At 44.0% G+C, this 17,986-nt stretch overlaps 1 long non-coding RNA gene across 1 annotated transcript; it reads right to left on the reverse strand.

Annotated features, from left to right (window-relative positions):
* Window positions 1–1,249: 1,249 nt before the first annotated feature.
* LOC109323758 lies at window positions 1,250–16,691 on the reverse strand. The gene is made up of 3 exons (XR_002104745.1): window positions 16,562–16,691; window positions 8,614–8,619; window positions 1,250–1,260 (listed from the first exon to the last, which is right to left on the reverse strand). It is a non-coding gene; the product is annotated as an uncharacterized LOC109323758 (long non-coding RNA).
* Window positions 16,692–17,986: the final 1,295 nt, after the last annotated feature.

Raw genomic sequence — 17,986 nt, forward strand, 5'->3', positions numbered from 1 at the left:
CAACCTCATGTTTCTAGTTTCCTTATCAGACTCCTGTAGCTGGTAATTACAATACTTCAACTTAAGTTGAATTGTTGGTTTATTCTGAATGTTTTACATTGAGAATGCACCTTTTCAAGCCACCACGAGTTATACTTCTGATATTAGTTTTAGAACTACTGACCGTATAAAAGTAGCAGGGCATGTGATACCAATATTAATGCTTTTGTACCCATTCCAAAATAGCCCTTAGACCCTCTCCTAGTTGGTGTCGGTATGATGATGAATTATGACTATCACATCTGCCTTTAATTGTAGACAGACCTGATTGACGGTGAAGAGAGTCCTGCATATATATTTAAGTGAAACTTTAACGTATCAGTTACCAAAGGAGTGTGTAAGGCTGCATGTGTGTGTGATTGTGGGAATTGTTTTGAAAATTCCCTCATGAAGACAAGGTTTACGTGCTCCAGTGCATTTGCTTGCCTGTCTCATGAGCTGAATGACTGAGAGGAATGTTCTTCTCTTTATTGGGAATAATGTTATTTTGACCAATGCCAATGTGAATCATAGCCTAGTAATGCTTTCCAAATTTTTAATATACACTTATGCATATTCCTTAAAATGACTTCTTGATAATGTGACTCCAAACCCATCGAATGCAAAATGCGAGTTTTCTTCTCTACTCTTGAAACACATACTCAGTGGGCATGCAGAAAAGGTGTATGTTTTTATACTCATTATTCATAAAAGCTACTTTGAAATACTTGCATGAAAAATTGCTTCATTTACACTTGAGAGTAATGAAGAAGGCTCCAGACAGCTATGGAGTACCATAGTTTTTGCTGTCACTGATTGATTGTTGCCTGAGTTTCACACCTGCTGCTCAGTAAAACAGTGTAGTAGAGATGATTAAACCATTATTTGGCTTTCTCTGCATCACTTAAGAGAGTAGAGTTGGATGTCAGAGAGAAATTATGTGCCACTGAACTTCCCATACAAGCAGTTCAGGAACAGGAGGGAAAGACATGGCCATCATCCGAATTACCTTGGCTAAAGAAGCAGTTTTGTTGCCTATCCCAATTTGAGTGGGACTAGTCTGAATTTTGCCCCTGAGCTCCAGTGGTACTTAACAGCCTCTGTACTGGCTACCCAGCAGCCTCTTTACTAGCTGCTTTCAGGGTTGTATTACAGATTTCAGAGAATGCCTCCTTACCTTCCAGATCTCTTGGCCTACTGTTTGTTCCTGTGCTATGTATCACAAAGAACAGCCCAGTGGTCCTTGCAACAATTTATCCCTATTCAGGTGGGGAGAAGAAGGCTTAGGGGGCAGAGAGAACAAAGTGTAGAACGTGAGGATGCAAAGATGAAAAGAGAAGGGTGGGGGAAGAGTGGAAAAAGGGGACAGAAAAAAGGTAAGTGAGATTCTATATGTGGGTAAATATTTCTATAGCAAAGTCCTGGTATAACTGCAGTATAGGACTGAGGAGAACAGTGGGGAAAGGATGGGGAAAAAGGGGAGAGAGGAGCAATATAAAGAGTAACATGAAAATGAGTTAGCAGTCCTAGACACAGCTGTGTAAGGGCAGGAGATTATCTGTCTTTTACACTGAAAGCAGCAGATGGGAGCAGGCCTCTTCAATCAAAACCACTGGGTTGGGGAGAGTCACTGTCTGGTGACACAGGAAGAGACTGTGATTGTGCATTGTGTTCCTATGTTGGATAAAATAAAGAATTGGTGCCTTAGTGCCTAATAGCTACTTACATAGTAATCCAAAACTGACCAAAATAGGCTCCTTCTGGCAGTTGGCATCTAGACACTTGGAGATCCCCACTTTATTTCAAGTTGTTCCTTGACGCTTCTGGGGATATTGGTTCTTATGGCTGTGGATAGGTGAATCTGTTCTCTATAGGCATTTCTGGGTAGTATAAAGCTTCAGGATGTATGGAAGGGCTATTCTTTTGTCTCTAAAAGAGCAATCCTGGCATTTCAGCTTGGCCTGATTTCTATGCCTGTGCGCGGACCTATATGTAGAACTGGGGCCAAAGTGTTTAGGGGCAATTAAAGTCTCTCATAACTCATAGAAGACCTCACCAGTGCATGGAGGGGGCAGAACCTGCAAAAACAGGTAGGCTTCTTGCAAAGACAAGTATTATAAGACGATTATAGAATATTAAACATCTGCTCTGCTCCTCCCTTTTCTTTGACCCAACCCATTCCCCAAAAAAGGATATGGGATAAAGAATGAAGAAGAAGTGTAGATGACTTGAAGACACTTAATGTTTTTTTAAGACTCCAAGTTAAATGTATGTTGTAATGTATTAATATCAGTAACAATGTAAACAGAAATTATCTTTAGAACAGTTAGAGGTAGGCCAGTGTTAACATTACCTGCCAATACAAGAATCAAGACAAGTATGAATTTTAGCATAAAGCACTAGTTGTGTTTTATAGTTAATATAGTTTTTATATCCACAGTACTTTATACTCTTTTTGAATTTGATTTTATCTGACATCTTCATGTCAACACGAAGTATTTCTCATTCCCTCATACAAACTTCCCATGCATTGCTGGCTCTTTATAGCTCTCATTATTTATATATTTCTGAAAACATAGCTCAATTATTTTCTGACTAGTTAGTATTTGTGGCTGGCGATTGCAAAAGGACCTATGAAAGTAAGGCACGAAAGTGAGTTAGTTGTCAATAGGAGAAAGGTGCTTAACTTCTGGAAATCAAACCTGGAGTGCAGGGCCAAAAAAACACTTATGGCTCTGTGTGTTGGGCAGCTGTTATTCAAGAAGACTGATGCTTTTAAATGTCACAGGTCCAATTCTTGCCTTTAATCCATTTTGCATTAATGAAGTAGCTGCAGAATGAACCCTATGTAGTTTCTATTAAAGATATAAGAATGTATGTGCTCTTTAGGTGTGTTACCTGGTTCAGTTTTCCATTTTATTTGTTACATCCAGATGTGCTTCAGAGGATTCTTCAGAGTCTTCATTAGAGCATTCTCCTCTTAAAGAAATATTACATTTTACTTTAGATCCCATTGTAGCTGGATACAACACTTTTTTACAAAACAAAATACAATAATGTTATAACTCCAGGGTTTTAACTAATCTAATAAAGGAAGGATTTCCTCCAATAAAGAGCATTTATGAGTGCAAAAATAAAGCTCAAGCATTTATTCATAAAGTAAAAGTTTATCCACTGGACTGACAGTATCCTACCTCAACCTTCACCATGCACTCGCTTTCTTACTTTCCGAAGTAGAAGAATTTGCCTTGCAAGAAATCTGTCTGCAGATAGAGACTTTACTCAGTGTAAGAACTTCACTGGTGATGCACCCGATCAATACAGTTCCAATGTTAATTTCTGATCAGTACTGGCCATACGGAAATGTGGGTTCAGTTGGCACCACATGGATTGCAAATGACTGGACTACTGAGACACAAACCACCTTGAAAACCCAGTTTATTCAAGATCAGTGGTTTTCAACCTTTTTTCATCTGCGGACCCCTTCAGAAATTTCAAATGAAGGTGCAGACCTCTTTGAATTCTAAGTGTGGGTATTCACGTACTTTTGACTCATCTTTCATGGGCCCCTTAAACGTAGGGACCATAGGCTGAAAATCATTGCTCTAGATGAATATGTTACACTTTAAACATAATTCATGCTCTGCCAAATGATGTAGCAGGTCTATCCAGCAAAAAAGCACCTGCAGTGCTGCTGGGCGTACCTGCTACAATCTGACTGTCCAATTATTTGAATGGACTTCCTATAGCCAACTGTGCCTTCAATCATTGCAAATTCCTACATCACTAGAGATTAAAGAAGTGGCTACTTGCAAAAACTTGTGAAGAATCCAGGAGGCTCCAGTATCCAGTGGCTAAGCTGTATTGTTTCAAAGTCAACATAGTGCTGGTGAAGGCTGCAGTGTTCTAGCATGGGCTTCTCCGGCAGGGTTCTCCTCCTTTCGGTAGCACAGTACTGGCATTCCCTAGTGGCCTGGTGTTTACTTCCACCATACAGTTCAGTCACCAAAAAGCGATAGACCACTAGTAGAGGCTCATTCTGGATGCATCTACTCAAACAGTACGAGCTGTTAATCAGAGCTTCATGGAGAACCAAGCTTCCACTGTCATCTGTGAATCGTAGCTGAAAACCAATGACATTTGAGACAGTCTCATTCAAAATGGCTGAAATATTGAAGACATCATAACCGGATGGTGGAAGTTCATCTAGCATCAGCATTTTCTCATCTAAGGCTTCACTTTCTGTAATATTTCCCTGAATGATGGAGATGCTGTGCACTGTTACATTTACTGTAAGTGACTCCGAGTGAAGAGTTTTTCTGAGAACTAATTCAGCAAGCCTCATGGAAGGTTTCAGGTAAGAAATATTAAACCATAGCCATCCTGGAATGCCAAATTCTGGATCTAGGGAAAAAAATTGGTGTGCAAATTGAATCCATATTAAAAACCTGTAAGATTAACTGAAGGAAATGATGAAAAAAGTTGGTATATAACAGAAGAGATGTTGGCATTCCATTACGTCAAAGATATTGGATACCTTAAGGATAATGAGCCTAGAAAAGTGGCCTTTAGTCTTCAAGGAAGAGACAAATAGTGGCAAATACTGTGATGACAGTTTCTGTAGAGCAGAGACAGTGAACACCCTACTGAAGGGAAACAAAGAGCGAGTAGAAGCAAATATTCTGGAATTTATGTTCCCCATAAGTTCAACAAAGCCCTAGCTAGGCATTATGAAAAGTCTGTCTGTTGGCCAGGTCCTTTACCTTAGTTGGAGGCTGATATTTGCTTTTAAGGAAAAAATGGGGATCATCCTCCTGTTTGAGAGAGAGAAGTTGAGGTTTTTGTTGTTGACATTGTGTCAATGTAGTTAACGTAAACCATATGGTGTCCTTCCTATGTATCTACCCACTGGTCCTCAATAATAGCATTTTACAAATTCAGTCTTTTGTTGGGGAGTAGTAAAGCAGAATGAAACTATATGATAAAATATAGCTGCTTTACACTTTTCTGGTGATTGAAAGCCACCACAAACCTAGTCTATGCTAAATTATGGCTACTTGCATCACTAGAGCAGTTTACAGCAGCCACTGTTCACCAATACATATATATAATTTTAAAATGTTCCTATAGAAAATGTAATTTTAAATAGGAAAACTGTTTTTAATCTGGAAAACTAACTGCACTTACAACAGATATTTTTAAAGGTATTTTATTGCTTTTTTAGTAACTATAGTAAAAACCTTGTGAGTATTTATATTTCTCTTAAAATGCCAAAGAATAATTTCCTGCATGGACTTGCATATTGACTTGTAGCATATATTCTTTAAACTCAGCGTAAGTAATAGAATGGCGTACAGGCCCTTAACAAATACTATCAGTGCTTTAAGGATCTTGCTTGTTTCCTCTGTCAGCACAGATTTGGATTTTATTTTTTTTAACAGAAATTTCCAAATGTGTAAACTTATGCTTAATTTTTCTTTTATTTAAGACCGTAGTTAGTTGTCAGGAGGGTCTTGGGGCCCCAGATGATATCACCAAAGATTACCTCCTTTTCCCCTGAAACTTCAAGAATGTAAGAGGTGCCATACTGGGTCAGATGAAAGATCCATCCAACCCAATGTCCTGTCTCTGACAATAATGAATAGTAGATACTTTAAATAAAAAGTATTAGAAACAAGGCAGGTGTACAGCAATCCTATCCCGTGTCATAGTAGCTAGGGTCAGGAGGGACCTGAACAGATCATCTAGCCTGACCCCCTGCCACAGGCAGGATTGAATGCTGGAATACCTTTCCAGCTACTACTAAGGCATATCCTGAACTTGAGGTTACACCCTTTTGCTTTCTCTTTCCCTTGTGACAAGGTATTTAGCAGAATTCACAGATTAAGTGGAATCTGACAGGCCATGCCATGAGCACTTCTGCAATGATCTTGCAACCTCTGGGCTGTCACCTATGTGCCTTGGTGCCCAAGCCACCCCAGCCTCTGCTCCTGTTGCTACATCCCTAATTGTTATACTTAACAGCCCGTGGTGGACCTATTGCCTATAAATTTGTTCAATCCCTTTTGAATGAGTATTGTATGGCAAGGATTCCACAACAATATGAAAAGTACTTCTTTTTGTTTCAAACCTACTGCCTAATCATTTCATGGGGTGCTCATTAGTTCTTGTATCATGACAGGGAACAGAGATTCCCAACTGATTCTCTTGCCTATTAACAAGTAACTTCTTTCATTTAAATCATAATCCTATTTAAAATAAGCTTGTTGCTTCCAAACTGTATATTATGGGATCTGTTCCTTAGGCTTCTAATAGTTAGAATCCACACTCAAATATATGAACACTATCCCCATTAAGATAATTACAACTGGTGTGCACATGTTTTAAGGGCTGCATTTAACTCTAAATATACCAAGGAAGTCTAGACATCCTCCATGTTTGTTGTTGTCCATTTGATTGCAAGTTAAAAGCAAGCAGCTTATTTTTTAGCAGTCAGCCACAGAAAGCCAAAAGGCATATCTTAATGTCTTCCTCTCAGGACTGACCAGCATGCTGGACCCTGAACAATATGAAGAGGTGCTGTTTGTTTGAGTGTTAGTTGCCGTATTTACTCAAATAAAACAAGGAGTTTTTCTTCCCCAGTCAGAAGAGGGGGAGCGGGGGGGAGGGGGGGGTGCAGATCTTGATCTTACATTTGCATACAAGGAAACCTCATTAGCACATTGTCTATCATTAAATTGCTGCTAAAAGCAGCATGACTGCTTACAGGTATGAAAAAAATCCCCAAACCGTAGTGCAGCACATATCCAGACGATGCATCACATTAGTTTGACACAGCTCACTCAATGTCTATATAGACTGCATGCTTCAATGAGGCCTTTTGGCTCTTTTATCCAAAAGGTGATTGAATCAGCTTGTGACCGCCAGGCTTCAATTAACTGTTCTCGAGCAGTTTTTGCCTTGCAGGTAGATGTCAAACACCTGTTGGGATCTTGTCAGTGTCACAGTAGCTCTCTTCTCTCCATGTCCCCAACCCTGTTCTCTCCCGCCACGACTTGATGTTCCTAAGTGTAAGGGGTCGGTTCGCGGAATACTCCGTGCCCCAGAATCCTTCAGCAGTCACTTCACGGGGCTCCGCCGCCCCTACACCCCGGCCTCACGCCACCTTCGGTGTGTCCCTCATCTGCTGGTCTTATTCCCCAGCTGTGGGGTGACACTGCCTGGCTTGCCCCTAAGCGACCACGACTCCCAGTCGTGGTGATCACCGGCCAGCTCAGCCCCACAGCCCTCCTTGTCTGCTCCCCTCCCTTCAGGGAACGGAAAATCAAAGAAAACTCAGGCCTCACAGAGGCTTCCCTTCAGCCTCAATCTGCGGGCACACTCCCCTAGCTTTCTCTCCCTTAGCCAGAGTTAAACGAACAAAACAGCCAAAAGAATGCTGCCCGCCCAGCGTCTCCCTATCTGCTAAGCAGTCTGCTCTGAGCCCTCCCTGGCTCCCTTCTGGCTTGTCCCGGACCAATTGCTTCCAACGGTCCTGCCTCCTGTTCAATACTCTATTTGCCTGGTGGCGATGCCTGCCCCAACTATACCCCCTTGGGGTTTTCCCAGGGTCTCTCCTCCCTGGTGAGGCTGTCTCCATGCCCTGTTGTCCCGGCACCCCACCTGCGAGTCGCTTCACTCCCTGGTATCCTTCCCGCCGCATCCTCAGGTGCTGTGCCTCTAGCTCCAGCGTTGTCCGGGGCAGTCTCCAGCCGGGAGGTCTGGTTCCGCTCTGTCCACACCTCTGCCGGCTCTCCTGGCTCTGCGTTGCTTGCAGCTGCTGCTCCTCTTGCTGTTGGTGACGGTTGCTGCTCCTTGCCTGGGCTATCCGCCCCCTCGACAGCTGCAGCCGCCGTTTTTATTGCTGCTGGCCGGCATCCGTCCGTGATGTCACCAGCTGGTTGTAGTTGAATAAAAAGGCAGCTAATGAGCCATGCAGGCTCCTCCCTCCGCCTCATGCGCGTCTCATCCGGAGCTGCAGGTGAGTCCCGTTTACTGCTTTGCTTCCCAGGACACAGCTTTAGATAAAAGTGCTAAAAAGCTCCACTGATGTGCCCAATCTATACAGACAATGGTGAGCTGAATCAAACTGACCTGCTTCCTCTTCCGGTAAAGCGCTGGGTGTTTTTTTTCTTTTTTTTGCTTTGGTTTTTTTTATGTCTATTGGTGGCCCATGTGCTCAGTAATGGAAACCAGATATGGAGTTGATTAAATGCAGGGAATACTAAGCATGATTATAAAACATGTGGCCCATGTTTTTTTTTTATATGGTGTAGCAAAGACGAGCCTCTGTCTCTGCTAACGTGTCCCTGCTTGCCCGCCGGGTCTCCGCTGGTATGTCCGACTCCCACTTTCTGCATTACATGCCCCGAACTCGCCTGCCACGACTTTGATGATAATCCTTTGGTTCAGATGGACTGTCTGGCGCGTGCACGTCTGGAAGTGAGACCGCGTATCCCTCGGTGATCTAGTGAGGGCTCCTCCACTCCTACACCCTCGCCTGAGCCTCCGCAGCAGGGGTTCCTTCCCTGCCCCCCTCCTCACGCATGGGTCCACGAGAACCTCGCGGAGCTTAGCGGAGGGGGACCGAAAATATGCTGCTGCCTTAAGCAGTCGTTCTGAGTCCAGCCCCTCCTTGAGCAGGGCCCTGTTCTACTTCTCAGGAGCCTTGCTCCGTGGACGTCTTCAGTATGTCCTGCTGAGCGTGCCCCGTGGCCCCGGCCCCAGGGACTTTGCTGGCCACCCAGCCGCCCTTTTCGATCCGCCCGGGCTTGCCTGTCTGCACTCTTCGTGGCGCCTGTTGCTCCCGTGCTCCGCGGTCACTCCGCCCCCTCTCTGGGTCACCACCTCCGTCGTGGGACCCTCTGCGGTTCTCTGCCGCTGCCCCTAGAACGTGCGCTTCCTGCTTCGGCACTTCCGCCCCTGCTTCCGGCTCCGGCGCGGCCTTTGAGCCAGGTGCCGCCGCCGTGCACCTGTGGGCAGTAAGTGATTGCTTCCGCTTTTGGCTCTGTGCCCGGGGAGCTCTTGGAAAGGGAGCTGCCCAGCCAGCCTCACGGCTCCCTGGCCTGCCGGCTCCCGCACATATAGTCATTTAAAAAAACCCTACCAAAGAGGCAGTTACTTCCCCAGGAGGGAAAGAGCATGAGGCTTAAAGTGAGCTCTGACACTCTTCCCTGCAACCAAAAATACTGATGCAAACTTTTTTTTTAAACAAATGTTATTAAAAAATACGTTTCTTACCCTGCCCTTACAAATCTTCATATGTACAGCATCCTTGTTTTAACAAAATTTCGTATTGCAATAACAACTACATATCCAGAAACATACACTTACATATGTTAAACCCTTAAACAAAATCCATGAACTTCCCACAAAAGAATCCTTTATAGAAATATTTTTCTTCATACAGAAACCCATGAAAGCTATTATCTCAATAACCACTTGAAACTCTCTGCACCTCCTATCTGTCCTCTCTGCTGGTTCAGTGAAACAAATGTGTCCAGATCTTTTCCCTCCACTTCTCTGTCTCTTCTTTGATCTCTAACTTGTCCTGATTGATGTAGAATGTCAGTTCATGCAGCCTCAGCTTCAGGCACTCTTTCAATGAAAGCCAATCCCTTAAAAAAACTGGAGGCATCTTACTTTCCATAAACTGGTTTTAAAACTTGCTGATAAAGTCCTCAATAATGTTTCTTCCGCAGACACCCTACCCCCCCCTTGCACATGTACACTCCCAAAACATCCTGCCATTTCTTCTTCTGTACACCTTGGTACCCAGATAGGCTTGTCACACCACATCTGTGTTGAACTTGTTTTACCAACAAGATATTTTATACAACATACATACTAGGTCAGCATGTTCCCCTTTTAGTTGTTTACCCATCACTGCTCTCTACACCTTCTTCACTTGTCCTTCTGTGAAGTTTCCCACTGGTGCTGTATCTCTCCCTTACCGCTTTTGTCAATTTCTTATAATATTTCTATACCTCCAGCCCTACCTTCCCAATTGTATACCTCTACATCCATCCTGATGTAATGAATTGGTAGTTGCTGCACCCATGGACTCTTCAAAGAGGTCTGATGTACTCCCCATCTCCTCAAAATTGGAGGTGTGTGAAATTAGGTTGATACATGCTGCTTTCCCCTCTCCCTCTGTTATCACCTTGCATACTGCACTTGCATATTTCCTATAGACAAACAATCCCCAAGTCCAGCAACCCCCATCCCCCTCATTTCTCTTGCTTTGTGCAGTTCAGCTCTAGCCAACCTCTTTCTGTTGGCATTCCAGAAGAACACTCATATTTCCCTCTCTACTTTTGCTACCTGCTGCTGCGCTGGTGGGAATACACTTCCCATATATAGAATAAATACCAAAGTATTTGCCGTATCTTTGCCATCAACTTTTCCCATGCTGTATTACTTTTGCCTTCAGCATTGACCAGGCGCCCTGGCACTTAAATTTCACTCTCTTTTATTTGAAGGTCCAACTTCTCCAAGTCCCTCCAGTTCCCCACTCCCATTATAGTGCTTTTTGATCTATTTAGTTAGTGCCCATTGCTTCTCCATACTCTGACGTATACTTTAGCACCCTTTCCATCACAAATCTATCTTTAACTACTACATTTATATTATTCATGTATAACACTTATTTTGTCTCTTCTCCTCCTGATATCTTTATTCAACTTATGACCTTGTCTTATTCATTGTGCTAATGGTTCCATGCTGGTACACAAGTAGTAGTGGTGACAGGGGCGAACTTGCCTCACTCCTGTATGGATTTTAAAGACTATGCTTAGATGCCCATTAATTTGAACTTGACTGTCTGCTTCTTTATACAATAACCTTATCCAACCTAAATTTCTCTGGGAAATTTTTTTCTGAGTTAATTTTTTCTAGCACTTTGAATATGTAATCATGATCCAGTCTGTCTATAGGTTTGCTATAAGTATGTTTGTTTTTTTCTCTTGGATGTGGCACAGTGCATCTCTGATCACTGATTGCTTTGGAGAGCCTTCTCCCTGGTACTGTGCATACTTTGTCTTCACATATTATTTTCTGGAGGTTTTTCCTCATCCTCAGAGCCAGCATCTTGGCCATTAATTTATAGTCCATATTAAGGACTGTAATCAGCCTCCAGTTCTTCAGTTTCTCCCTTTTCTTGAAGAGTAAGATCACAATGCCCTTGTAAAAATTTTCCCTTTCTCCCCTATTTATGCCATTTCTTTGAAAACTTGCATTATATCCCTCCCTACCCATGATCAAAATTTCTTGTAAAATTCCATAGGTACCCTGTCTGCTCCTGGTGATTTCCCTCTTTTAAAGATTTTTAAGCACTCCTCCACTTGCTTTAAGGTTATTTTCTGTTCTGTCTTCTTTGTTCCTCCTCCTCTACTTTCTCTCCAATCACTTCCAGCAGGTCCTTCATCTTTTTCCTATCTATTTCCTTCTTCTGATAACAGCTTTTCATAAAATCTTCTGATTGCCACTAACACAGGGATGGGCAAAATATGGCCAGATCTGGCCCACTAACTGATTGGATCCAGCCTGTGTGTGTGTCTGGGGTTGGGGAGAGTGCCTGCCAATTGATTGAGTCTAGCCTGAAGTTGTCTCCACAGTGCTCTGCATGGAGCTGAACCCTGCTAGAGCAGCCTGTGGCATGCTCCAGCCCTCACCTGCCAGCGCAGCCCCAGCTGGCGCACACAGCTGCTGGTGGGGATGCTCCTAGTATGCCTGTTGTTCAGCTCCATTTGCCTCCAGTGGCAGCTCTTCTGCCAGCTCCAGCTGTTGCGCTCCAGGCTGAGAGGAAGCTTCAGCTGGGTGGCTCAGCTGAGCCACTTGCTTGAGCCTCCACAACCTCAACCTCAACCTTCTCTGAGGTGCTTTCCAGAGAAGGAAACCTGGGTCTAGGGGAACTTTGAGGGGTGTGGAGCACAAAGTCAGATTCCTGCTCGGTCCCCAGAATTTCTTTTGCTAGGGCACTCGGGTTCCCTGGTTCCAGATCCAGCTCCTTTTTTGGAAGTGGGAAGCTTACACTGGAAGATGAAATTGGGGTGGAGGAGACTGTTATTCTGCCGCTGGTGCCTATTTCTGGAGTTGGGGGAGGTGGTGCAGGTGCGGGGATGTCAAGTACTGCTCCCACCTCCTTGCTTCCACTGGCAGCATAAGCCTCATGGCTGCCAGGAAAGAAGATGCATCTATGTTTGGAGGAGTGGGAGGGAACTCGCAGCTCTAGCTCTCGCCCTACCCCTCTAGCCCCTCTCCCTCCTCTGCCAGAAGCCCTGGCGCCTGCCTTTCCAGCATGCTTCATATTAATCTTTCCTGAGCTGGAAAATGTGTCTGTGTGTGTAGAATATACATCTTCTTCTCTGATATATAACTGACTGTGTCTGACTTCTTCTGTGTTGTGTTTTGTTTACTGTTTTGTGTTGTTTTGTAGTGTGCCTAAAATATCTATTCTCTTCATCTTCGTCGTCCTCTTCTATGACTCTCTGGCTTGTGTGAATCTGTATCTCAGTTCTATGTTGTCTGTAGAGTGATTTAGGTAAAGGTATGTTTATTAATAACTACATATCATTTGGTGTCTTCTGTGACTGTCTCTCTGACTTCTGTGATGTGAACCTGAATGTGTGATTACTTCTTCTTCTGTGTTGTGTTTTGTTTACTGTTCTGTGTTGTTGTGTAGTGAGCCTAAAAATATATTTTCTTCTTTTTCTTCTTTGACTGTCTGACTTCTGTGTTGCGTTAATCTGACTTCTTCTGTGTTGTTTTTAGTCTGTATGTAACCAAGTATAACTAATAATATTAATAACTATATATAATTTTTTCTCTGAATGTCTGACTTCTTCTTCTATGATGTGTGTGTGTAATGTGTGCTTCCCTGCACAGTGATGTATCACACTGCCAGGGAAAACACGGCTTTCTTTTTAAAAAGTGTTGGGGAAAAAAAAGCCAAGAACAAATATAAATTGAAAGATATGAATTGGATAGGGATAAGTAAAGTAGAGGGATTCTAGTTAGTAAGCTAAGCTAAGCTAAGCTATATCCTATCCAATCCTTTCTAAGAACAACATTCACAGGTGACTGACTGAGAAGCCAAGCCAGTCCAGTACCTTTCAGATGCTGTTGCTCACTCAGGCAGAAACAGCTCACAAAAAGCACAGAAAGCCTGCAGACAGAGGCTTATATATATATGTTGTTTCTATGTCCCTCCCCCAGACACTGATTGGAAGGGGACTCTCAATCACTGGCCGGCTAGAGATGTCAGTTCTTCCTCCCTGCTTCTCAGTTTCTGTTTCCCTGAAAGACCACCTCCAAATCTTTTCTGAATCTTTTCCGAATCGACTCGGAGTCTCCAAATTGATTGAGAAAGTTTTAAGCTTCTCCTGATTTGATTCAGATTCAGAGATTCAGCCTCTGAATTGTGCAAAAATCTTCTCCAGATTGAATTGCAGACCGAAGCTTCACACAGCCTTACTAATGATGTCTCCTACCTGCTGTGCTTTCACCTGTGGATTCTTGAATAGTATTGCCACTCCAGTTGCTTTGTTCTTGACTACCAAGACAGTCCCCATCTCCACCTTGTCTCAAAATGTATATAACCCTTCTTCCCTGGTATAATACATTCTTGTAGACAGATTATATCTGCCTTTGCTTGATTTAACATTGGTTCAACCTGTTTCCATCTTTTTCTTGTTAAGACACTCTTGGCATTAATTGAAGCTATACTCAATGCAATTGTTTCTTGTGTTAAACTGAGTGAACCTGTTCTTTTAAGGATTGTCTGTGCCACTGCTCATCATGGTCAACTCGGCCCCTCCCCTTTCACATGCCTATTGCACTTGCAAGCTGCATGACTGCTTTTTCAGGAAGGCTTCCATTTTTCCACCTCCCTACCACTTTCTACTCCCTGCTTTGCACTCTGGGCTGGAGCTCAGGGGAATTTATTGCAGGAAGCTACTTTCTGGCTCTAACTCTGACTCACCTCCCTCTTTATCAGATTTCTCTTTCCTGGCTTTTTGTCACTGCACTTTCTTCCTTTTCCCTGCTTGTTTCTTTGGCTCTTTTCCTTGCTTCATCATCACTTCTGTTGTCCGCCTCATTTCTTCCTTCTTCCCGTCCCTTGCCTCCATGTCTTTTGATGCTTTTTTTGCTGTTCCCCCCTCCCCTTCCATTTCATCTCCAGTTCTCTCTTGTGCAACCTCTGTCATTGATATTCTGCTTCCCTCCATCTCCATTTCTTCCCCCTAAAGAGTCTCTTCTACCATTGCTATCTCATAGTTTCATAGTTGTTAGGTTCAGAAGGGACCTCAGTAGATCATTCAGTCTGACACCCTGCCCTGAGCAGGAAAGAGCGATGGGGTTATATGACCCCAGTCAAGTACTTGTCCAGACTCCTCTTAAAGACCCCCAAGGTAGGGGAGAGCACCACCCCCCTTGGGAGCCCATTCCAGATGCTGGCTACCCTAACCAGGAAGAAGTTCTTCCAGATGTCCAACCTAAATCTGCCCTGTGCATTTGTGGCTGTGGTTCCTGGTTATTCCAGGGGGTGCCCTGGTAAACAGAGGATCTCTTATTTCTTACTGCCCCTCCTGCCCCCAATGAATTTGTAAATGGCCACAAGATCCCCTCTCAGCCTTCTCTTGTGGAAGCTGAAGAGACCCAGGTCTCTCAGTCTCTCTATGTAGGGTCATACCTGCAGGCCCCTTACCATGTGAGTGGCCCTCCTCTGGACCCTCAAATTTATCCACATCCCTCTTGAAGTGCAGTGCCCAGAACTGGATGTAACTGCGGCCTGACCAATGCCGCATAGAAGTATCACCTCCCTGGACCTGTTTGTGATGCACCTGTTAATGCATGATACAGTGCAGTTAGCTTTACTGATTATTTCATCACATTGGTGACTCATGTTCATCTTGGTGTCAACTATGACTCTGAGATCCCTTTCTGTTGGTTGTGCTGCTGAGAATGTCATCCCCTAGCTTACAGGTGTGTTGGTAATTCCTTCTCCATAGATGCAGCACTTTGCACTTGTCTTTGTTGAACTGCATCCTATTCTTTTCTGCCCACTTTTCCAACCTGCCCAGGTCCACCTGGATTTGATCCCTTCCCACTAATGTGTTTACCCCATAATTTTGTGTCATCTGTGAATTTGGACAGAGTGTTCTCCACACTCTCATTCAAGTCATTGATGAAGACATTGAAATAGCACAGGTCCAAGGTCTGAGCCTTGGGGGATCCCACTGCCCACATCTTTCTAGGTCAATACTGACCAATCCACCACCACTCTCTGGGTGTGACCCTTAAAGCCAATTTTCCACCCACCTGACCGTGTAATCATCTATGTCACAGCTGCTCAGTTTGTTTACGAGAATAGGACAAGATACCATATTGAAGGCCTTCTTAAAATCCAAGTAGATGACATCTACCTTGACTCCTGCATCTAAGCATTTTGTGAGCTGGTCATAAAAAGAAACAAGGTTAGTCAGGCAGGACCTACCTGCTATGAACTTGTGCTGGTTGCCCTTCAGCATTATTTTTCCTACTGGGCTCCCACAGATGTGATCCTTGATAATTTTTTTGAAAGCTTTCCCAAGGATAGAGGTGAGACTATAATTACATGGATCCTCCTTCCTCCCCTTCTTGAAAATAGGGACCACATTGGCCCTTTTTCAGTCCTCTGGGACCTGACCTGAGCACCATGAGTGCTCAAACAGCTGTGTCAGTGGCTCTGCTATGACACTGACCAATTCCTTAAGCACCCTTGGATGAAGATCAACTGGGCCTGCTGACTTAAACACATCCAGCCCCTCCAAGTGTCCCTTTACTAGGTCGGTGCTGACCATTGGAAGTCTGGTGTTCCTCCTGTGCCTATCTATAATGCAATTGGGAGATTTGTCTTGATCCATGTTCAGGAATACAGTGGCAAAAAACTCATTGAAGAGTTCAGCCTTGTCCTTCCTATCTGTCACCAATTGCCCTAGCCTGTCCTGTAGGGGCCCTATGTTACCCTGCACCTTCTTTTTGCTCCCTATATACCTGAAGAAGGATTTTTTGTTGTTTTTAATTTTTGTTGCCAGCCTGAGTTCCAGTGCTGCTTTGGCCTTGCTAACTGACTCCTTGCAAGTATGAGCCAAGGAGGTATACTCCTTCTTGGTAGCTACCTCTGTTTCCACAGCCTGTATGCCACTTCTTTGCCCTTAGGCTTTGCTGGATTTCCCTGTTCAGCCAAGAGGGTTTCTTGGTTCCTTTGCCCCCTGTTGTGTGCAATGGGATTTGTCTCCTTCTGTGCCTGAAGGATTGCTTCCTTCAGGAACAACCACCCTTCCTGGACTCCAGTCTTGCCAATGCTCTTGATCCTCATTGCCTCACTAACTAATCTCCTGAGCACATTGAAATTAGCCTTTCTGAAGTCTAGCACTTCTGCCCTGCTGGTTACTTTTCCCACCCTACACCAGATAGTGAATTCAATCGATTGATGGTCACTATCCTCTAGGTTACCTTGTACCTGCAGATCCCCCACCAGGTCATCCCCTGTAGCTAGTACCAAGTGCAGCAAGGTGTTTCCCCTGGTGGGACCGTATACCTTCTGCATTAGGTGGAGGTCCTGCATGCAGGTTAAGAACCTATGTGAGCAGTTAGATCTGACTGACTGCTCCTCCCAGTTGTCAGGGTAGTTTAGGTCACCCATGACAACCATATCCCTTGATTGTAGGGCTTCTGAGAGATGCCTTGAGAATTCCAGGTCTAGCTCATCGTCCTGGTGTGGCAGTCTGTAGTAGACCCCCACTACCAAGTCCTTTTTCCCCCAGGCCTCCTTGCATTCTAACTCACAGTACCTTAATTTGCCCCTCCTCTGATCCCATCTTGATTACAGAAGATGTGTATTGCTCCTTAACATAGAAAGCAACACCCCCCGCCATTTTCCCCTACCCTGTCATGTCTATACAACCTATAGTATTCAATGCTTACTGCCCACCCATGAGTACGGTCCCACCAGGTCTATCTCAGTCTCTCTTTGCTCCTCTTCTTCACTGTGTCTTTCCAATTCTTCTGGTTCTTCAGGAGATCTGACCTTGGTTGCAAAAGCTGTTGGTCACCTGCAGTACAAGTGTTCCCTCCACCCCGCAAACAGTGCATTTTATGAGCTCCTAGCCCTCTGCTGTGTGCCCCATCCCTTTACACCTGTAACACACTATATGGTACAGTGTGCAGCCAGGTGCCCTTCCTTCCCACATCTGCTATATGCTTCAGTTGCCTGTGATATATTATAAAAACCTGTTCTGGCCTTATCTGGACCACTGATGGGAGGTGCTGTCCCCAACCTGGGCTCCACTTATTTGTTTTTAATACTGCTTGGGCACTCCAAGACCTCGTCCAAATACCATATTTGTCCCTTTACTTTCTCTACCCACAGAACTCTTTGCACATATTTTTCTAGACACCTTTCTATGTCTTTTGCCTATAATATAGCTATATACATTTGGACAATAATCACTATTTCCCTTGATTTTTCTGTTACTACAAACTTTAACCCTTTTTATTCCTCCCTCCCCCTTCCTCTGAATATTTCTCCCCAAATTTGTCATACCCTTCTTTGTTCCAGTAAGTTAGTCACCATGTCTTTTGGTTGACAAAGGAATTGTACTGGTGAGGTGTTCCACCTGCAGCCCCAATATCTTGAACAGTACCTTCTCCACAAAAATCATTCAGTTCATTGTTGATCCCTTCTGTACTCCATCACTCCGGGAATGTCTCCTTGCTAAAAAGGAGGCTTATACCCAATGGAAAGAAGGGGTCATCACCAGGGAGGACTATTCTATAGTTGCTCGGGGATGTAGGGGGGTAGTTAGGAAGGCCAAGGCAGAGATGGAACTGGGGCAAGCTTCCCAGATTAAGGACAATAAGAAGTCCTTTTTTAAATACGTAGGGG

The sequence above is a fragment of the Crocodylus porosus genome, unplaced genomic scaffold (genome assembly GCF_001723895.1).
Source record: "Crocodylus porosus isolate Cpor-Errol unplaced genomic scaffold, CroPor_comp1, whole genome shotgun sequence".
Taxonomy (NCBI): Eukaryota; Metazoa; Chordata; order Crocodylia; family Crocodylidae; genus Crocodylus; species Crocodylus porosus.